This window comes from Mastomys coucha, unplaced genomic scaffold (genome assembly GCF_008632895.1).
Source record: "Mastomys coucha isolate ucsf_1 unplaced genomic scaffold, UCSF_Mcou_1 pScaffold23, whole genome shotgun sequence".
NCBI lineage: Eukaryota > Metazoa > Chordata > Mammalia > Rodentia > Muridae > Mastomys > Mastomys coucha.
In genome coordinates, this window is record NW_022196906.1 from 36,459,015 (window position 1) to 36,466,159 (window position 7,145).

The following is a 7,145-nucleotide window of genomic DNA, read 5'->3' on the forward strand; positions in this document are numbered from 1 at the left end:
TTTTCATTTTGAGGCAAGGTCCCTCACTGGCTTTGAACCCACTAAGTAGGCTAGTCTGGCTGGCCAGTGAGCCCCAGAGTTAGACTTGCTTCCATCTCCCCGTTGCTGGGACTACATACATGAAGTAAGTAGCAGACCTAGGATTTTTCTACACTTAGGGTCAAACTCAGGCCCTCATTTTTGAGTCAGCACTGTGCTGACTGAGTTAGTGCCCCAGCCCTGTGGCTACTATTACAGTCATAATTCTCATTATAGGGTCACCATGACCATGCTATCAACTAGTTTCCAATAAAACTGACTTCCAACCAAATGTAAGAATCACCTATGAAATGGGTGACACCTTGTGAAGTTGTTGGACAAATGGGTCCTGTAAAACCTCCTAAACACCACAGACTATTGCCAAGTCAATTAGTTACTTCCAGAATCTGATGGTAAGTCCCTATTGTTGAATACATAACTTATGTCTCTGAATATGGAAAAACCAAGCTGGAGCCCAGCCAGAAGCTTCACCCGTACTGACTAGCACTCATGGTGCTGGCAGGTACCGTGTATGCCACCAGAGAGAAAAGTCACCATCAGTTTAACCCATCTACCAATCCTGAAACCCTCAACAGAGAACTGTCTGCAAGACGCCAGGTTCAATAGTGGCACAAAAGCAAACAACCACTTTCTTAAAAACTTGGATTTAAGGTCTGCTCCATGAGATGGAATCCATACTCAACATTGCTAAAGTGGCCAAGAACATGAGACTAGATAAGTCCCAGGCCCTAGGGAAAAAAAAAAAACACTACCATTTCTTGGCTAAATGAACATAGCAATAAAGTGACTCCTGCTGGTAGTGTTATACCCATGGATCAGAGCATCGTCCAACCCACATTGCTGAAGCCTCTTCTTGCAGTAGTCAGTAATTAACACAGAGACTCACAATTGGACTGTGTGTAGACAGAGAGAACTGTGGAACATTCAGTCTCAAATGGGATGTTTTCTGCAAAGCTGAAAACGAGGCTCAGGGATCTATGAGGAAGAGGAGGCTGAGAGACTGTGAGAACCAGACGTGATGGGTGACTGCAAGGAGACAGAATCTTCCTGACATGGCAGGACTGACCCATGTTTGAATTCATGGAGACTGTGGCAGCAAGCACAAGACCCATAGAAGTTCAAATCAGACAAAATGCCAGAACTGAGATAGGGAAATGGACACAAAGTCCCATCCCTCACCAGGAAGCTATATCAGTTGATACTTGCTGAGAAAAGAAAAATCAGTTTTCTCCAATGCAGTTGTCACTGGGTTTATTAATCACACTCTAGGACAGGACCCATGCCCAGGAGTAGTTTTGTTTTATTTTGATATTTTTGCCTAGTTGGTTTTATTTATCTGTCTTTATTTTCATTTTTAATTTTTTCCTTTTTTTTTTTAAGAGAGAAAGAATGTGAAATTGGATGGGTAGAGAGGTAGGAAAGATCTGGGAGGAGCTGAGGGAAGAACAAATATGATCAAAATATATTGTGTAAAAAGTATTTAAAATAAAAAAATAAAAAAGAAAGAATCATCTATCCTATGGTTAGTCTGTGTCTGGTTACATTAACTCACGTGGTCTAGTGATGGGTGAGCACACTGCTTTGCATCCATGATCTTCCTTCTCTTTTCACTCCTGAGCAAAATGGATTGTGAACTCTAGCAACTGTACCAGATAAAGTCTCCCACCTTTCCCGAGTGACCTCATTTTCACACCCACAGGTGTCCCCCTTCCTTATTCTTCCTTATTAATATATGCTTAGTATTCAATAAAGGTTTATCATTTCAAGTTCTCAGAACTGCACTTTTAACCACAATGGCCTGAGTGTGGTCCTTAATGGTCAGGAATGAGGCAACCAACTACTGGAGCCCCTTCCAGATAATTAAGTCAGATGGCAAATTTAGAGCCATAAAGGCCATACACAGTTGTCTTTGGATTTATTTTTCTCTGATCACTGAATCTGACTTTCTTATACGTGGGAAGGGTGGGACTGGGAAGGTATATCAGAGTCACTGGCTGCTCTGCTCACTTCAACTAAATAACCACCTTGGCTGAGTTGACATAGCTACACTCAAACCACAAACCTTCATTGTTATTAATAATAAAAACCATTGTAAGAGACCTTAATAAAATGGCACTTCTAATCCAATACTGTCTCTTAAGAGATATTCATTTATGAACATCATAAGAGAAAATTGCATCAAGAAACAAATGCAAAAGTATCAGGGACAAACAGGATTGCAGAGTCAGAGAGATTAATCACCAGCAAAAAGCAGAAGTCCTAGCTGGTGAAAAATTGAGCTAATGTGGCCCCTTGCCAAGTCTCTGCCCTTTCTGGGACAATCCACCCAGGTGAGCTCACATGAAGCCAGGCTAAGGGACTGATCCCAGTTCTGGGAAGAGCAAGGACTTTGCCCTTGACCCTAGAGTTGGAGCCTAGTGGTCCCTTGCCTGCAGAACTGTGGGTGTGGCATTTCATTTTGGCGGGGGGCGGGGGGGGGGCTTTTGTTTCCCAGCCTCGAAATAATGAGATTTAACTTACTGGGAGATGCTCCTTGGAGAATTACAAGAGCAAGTGCCTTTGCCCCGGTAGACCATGGTGGGTGGGACCAGGCTCTCCACTGGCCTTTCTTTCCTTCCATCTGAACATCAACACTTAGTAAGAAAAGGGCAGCATTCTTCTGAACTTCTCAAAATGAGCAGGACCTCCCCTTGCAAACACTTGACATGCTAGGACTATTATTTACTGTCCTTCAAACCACGATGCTATTTTCACGTTTTAAAGCCAACCACTAGGAGAAGTAGATCTTTTCCTCGTGAATACAAAGGACCCCAGGTTGATTTCAACCATATTGGTAAAGGAGACCATTTCTGAGCAAGTGCCACCCTGATGGGCGTCCACTAGAATGGATAGTCCGCAACCCAAGGTTTGATCAGTGCATCTGTTTTTGGTTTTGTTTTGTTTTTTGTTTTTGTTTGTTTGATCATTAAGGGAGACAGGAATAAGCTGGCTGATTGTCTCAGAACAGGTTTAAGAGTCAGGAGACTGGATTCTTGTAGCCTGTGTGGAAGACAAGCAGTCACCAGTAAGTAAACATCCCCTCACACCCTTCAGGTGGGTCCCTAGCCACCTACAGGTATTATCATCTTGCTCTCCCCACAGGCCGCATGACCAGGGAGGAAAATGAGTGAAGTCACATTTTGGCTTGTTATAAATCATTAAGCTGCTCTTAGCTTGGTTGCTTTGAATCAAGGGTGCATTAGCATATCCCTGCCACTCACTTTCACACTTGTTACATTTTTATGTGTGTTTGCTTTCTGTCAGATTTGCCTCATTCATTCATGAATTCCTTCATAGGAAGCGAACATGTGTCAGGAATCCTGTCCCCTGTGAAGAAGCAGAGGTACATTTCTCCGCATTCCTAAAGGCGTTGCTAGGAGAGGTGGTGGGGGGGGGGGAGCTGGACAGCACATTTCATGCATAAAAGAAGCAGGAAGTCATAGGAGTTGTGAAGGGAGGCCCAGAGTGGTCAGGAAGAAAGAAATGGTTCTTTCTACTTTAGATGTGCTCATTGGGGAAATAGCATTTAAACCAGGGCTTAAATATGGGCAAACTTTGGCAGTGCAAAGATGGCCCCACCAACAGGTAGAAACTATCAGAACAAAGGCAGGAGGAACAGCTTGACATCAAAAGATAAATGCAGGGGGATCGTCAGATAGAGTGGAAGGGAAGTGAGAAGCTGTCAGGAGGCTGAAATCAACAAGCGCCTCGGGTTCTCTTCAAACAACAGCAGCTCCAGCAACTCTGCTGCTCCATCACATTAAACAAAGTCAGATTATCTGAATTTAAATGTCTCTGAATTTTGGACTTTGTACTCAGTTGGAATACTCAATCTTCAACAAGTGCATTGCTGTATTGGTGTGAAGACGGTCTTCTGTGAGGAATGGGTGAAGCTGTGAGTGAATCCAGGGTGGAGAGCAGTGCCCCGCCCCTCTCCTCACTGGCTGCTCAGTCACATCACCGCAGAACATTCTGTAGGGTGGCTCACTCAACCTGGAGGAACAGTGGGTGAGTTTCAGTTGGTGAGGGTGGCAAGCAGTAGGTTTTAAGAAGTCAGCTCAGGCACGGCATCACTCAGCTGAGACTAGGGGAAGAAATACCTCCTGCCGCATGCATCTGCATGTACGTTGAGCTTAGAAATGAACGACACCAAAAGCTATTAAGTAAGAACTGAGCTGTTGAAAGTCAGAAGCTAGCCCAGCTCTGTCTCCCTGAAGCACAGGGTAAAGGCCTAAGTGCTAAGAGGTCATCTTCCACTATTTATGAACTAGCATGACTGAGCTACATTGCCACATACACTCACATACAAACACTACCCTCCAACTTTCTCACACACACACATGTTTATACCACACTGACACATTGGCAAGAACCTATCTAATCTGTGCTAATTGCACACACTGCACACTCATACACCACATACACACCACATGCTCTCACACCATCCACACATACACCAAATGTTCACATCACACCACATTCCTTATAAACCATACACATTACATGGACACATGCACATACACACACACACACATACATGCACACACACAAGCATATGTACACACATTACATACTTACATATACTCTTTAAAACCACTGACAACCTATTCATCTATGCTAAACTGCTATCCACACACACTACGCCCATATCTCACCCACCTCATATACACATTGACACAAAACTGCATGTACTTGCTAACACATACACAGAATGCAAACATAACACATGCACAACACTGTTACACACTTCATATTCACACATACCTTACAGACAAACACGATGACAAAACCTTGATGATTTTGGTAAACTTCTTTACATGCCACACTCAGTGCACACACATGTATGCAAGCACACACACCTACACACCACACACAGACACACCCATCAAGTTTTAGTTTATAGAAAATGGGGGAAATCTGCAAAGAAACACAGCTTTGTCTCTGGCAGAACTATTTTTATCGGATGTTGTTTAAGCTAGTTTGAAAGTCCTGTCACATGAGAGCTGGTGGGTACACACAGTCTCTGGGTAGCGCTGGCCAGAGTAGTCTGCCTGCCTGTGACTTCACTGCTTTGGCATTCACATTTCAGCAAGTTTCTGTGATTTAAGACGCTTCTCAGTCCACTCGGTACTCTAGGATTACAGATGATGTGGAAATGGAAGTGACTTGTACTTTTAGTGGAAAAGCCGCTAAGAATCTAATCGGAACAATCCAAGTAGAATAACTTTCCAGGCAGACTCCATGTGCTATGGATAACAGGATGGATGATTTAATGGGCTGAAAGGCAGCACCGTTCAATGTTCCTGTGTGTTACAAATTGGAGGCTTTTGTTCCACGTTACTTTCATATTGGCTCCACATTTTCAGTTCTGTATTCTAACTCTCGTCCTCCAATGTTAAACAGATTCTCTTCACAAACAGCTCAGAGTCCACTCCAGACGGCTGCCGAGCGTAGCGGCATTGCACAGGGTGAGGCTGATGCTTCCAACAGCTAATCCCACTAATACAATTTAAAGAAGCCTGGAAGGGAGATAGTGGTGAGCATCTCCAAGTAACGGTGGCAGACAACCATAATGAGCATCACAGGCGAGCCAGATTTCCTCCAAAAGCAGTGCTGTGGGTGGGAGCAAAGACAAGGGAGCCACGGCAACCACATGCTAGCTTTTTATTCACCAGTTTGAATTAGCCAATGCTTCCCTCCAAGGCACATGAAGCAGAGCCTTATTTTCCAGCTTTAGTATGAGTGTGGAGGTCAGAGAATCACCTCAGGTCCTGTTCCTCGTGTGCTGTCCAATTAAAAAAAAAATCTATTTAGACAGGGTCTCTCATTGCTCTCCAGCTTACTAAGTAGGCTAGACTGTGGTCATCTCCCAAATGCTGCTAGAGGTGCCCAAGATTTTTTTTTTTTATGTGTATGAGTGTTTTGCTTGCATGCATGTCTGTGCATCACATGTGTGCAGGCACCTGTGGAGGCCAGTGGAGGGCAACGGATCCCTTAGAACTAGAGTTACAGGCAGTTGTAGGGGCTGAGCCCCAGTCCTCGGGGACAGAAGAAAGCGCTTGGAATGCTGAGCAATCTCTCCAGCACCCCAGCTTTTCATAATGGGTTCTGATGCTCAAATGCAGGTGCTCATGCTTGAAAGGCAGGCAGTACTTACCAACTGAGCCATCTCCCCAGTCCCCACCACTTTCTCTCACAGGTAAACTTTGTTCTCTTGGGGTACTAGATCTCTGGCTTTTGTTTCTTTGTGTTGTTTTTCCCGCCACAGGTCTAAAGTGGTGTTGTGAAATAAGAACGACCTAACCACTTGCCAATCCATGGGGAAACATTTTACCACATCCCAAGATCCTCCCATCTCTGTTCCCCTCTGACTTCTCTGACATAGCCAAGAGAAAAAGCTAGATTGGGTATAAGGAATATCACAGAATAGGTGGGACCCTTTAGCTTGTCTTCTAGCAGGAGACACACAGCTCTCTATATAGTGTGGACAATACGCAGTCCAACCTCCATCCTGCATGTCACCACTTCAGCCACTGTGCCTGTGCACTGACTCCCTCGAACGCCTCACCTAAGGGAGCATTTGCATGCACGCAGTTAATCTCCAGCTATATTAGATGCCCAGCTTCCTTATGCCCTTTCTTGGGTCCTGTCCTGCCGTCCCTGGTCAGAGGATGTTTTCCCTTGTATAGCTTTCACAGACTTCCTTCTCTCCCCTTCTAGCGCAAATTCTGTGGTCTGCCTCGTCGTGATGCCTGGGTTACCTCATCCATTCTTTGGATTTGGAGACTCCAGTGAAATCATCTTCTAATAACAATGCCAGGATGTCTCTCCCCTTGTTCTTAAGTGCTAGTGAAGTTGTTGACCACCCAGTTCTAAGACTTGAAAGGCTATCTCCACTCCTCTGGAATCTCTTCCTTTATGGGACAGGTCTTTTGGAAGTGTGCCATCATTAATCTCTGAGGCACACCAGAGAACCCCCAAGTTGCCTGCACCTGAGAATGGTCTCAGTTTGGTCCTGGTAGGGACTGGCATTTCTCTCTCTCTCTCTCTCTCTCTCTCTCTCTCTC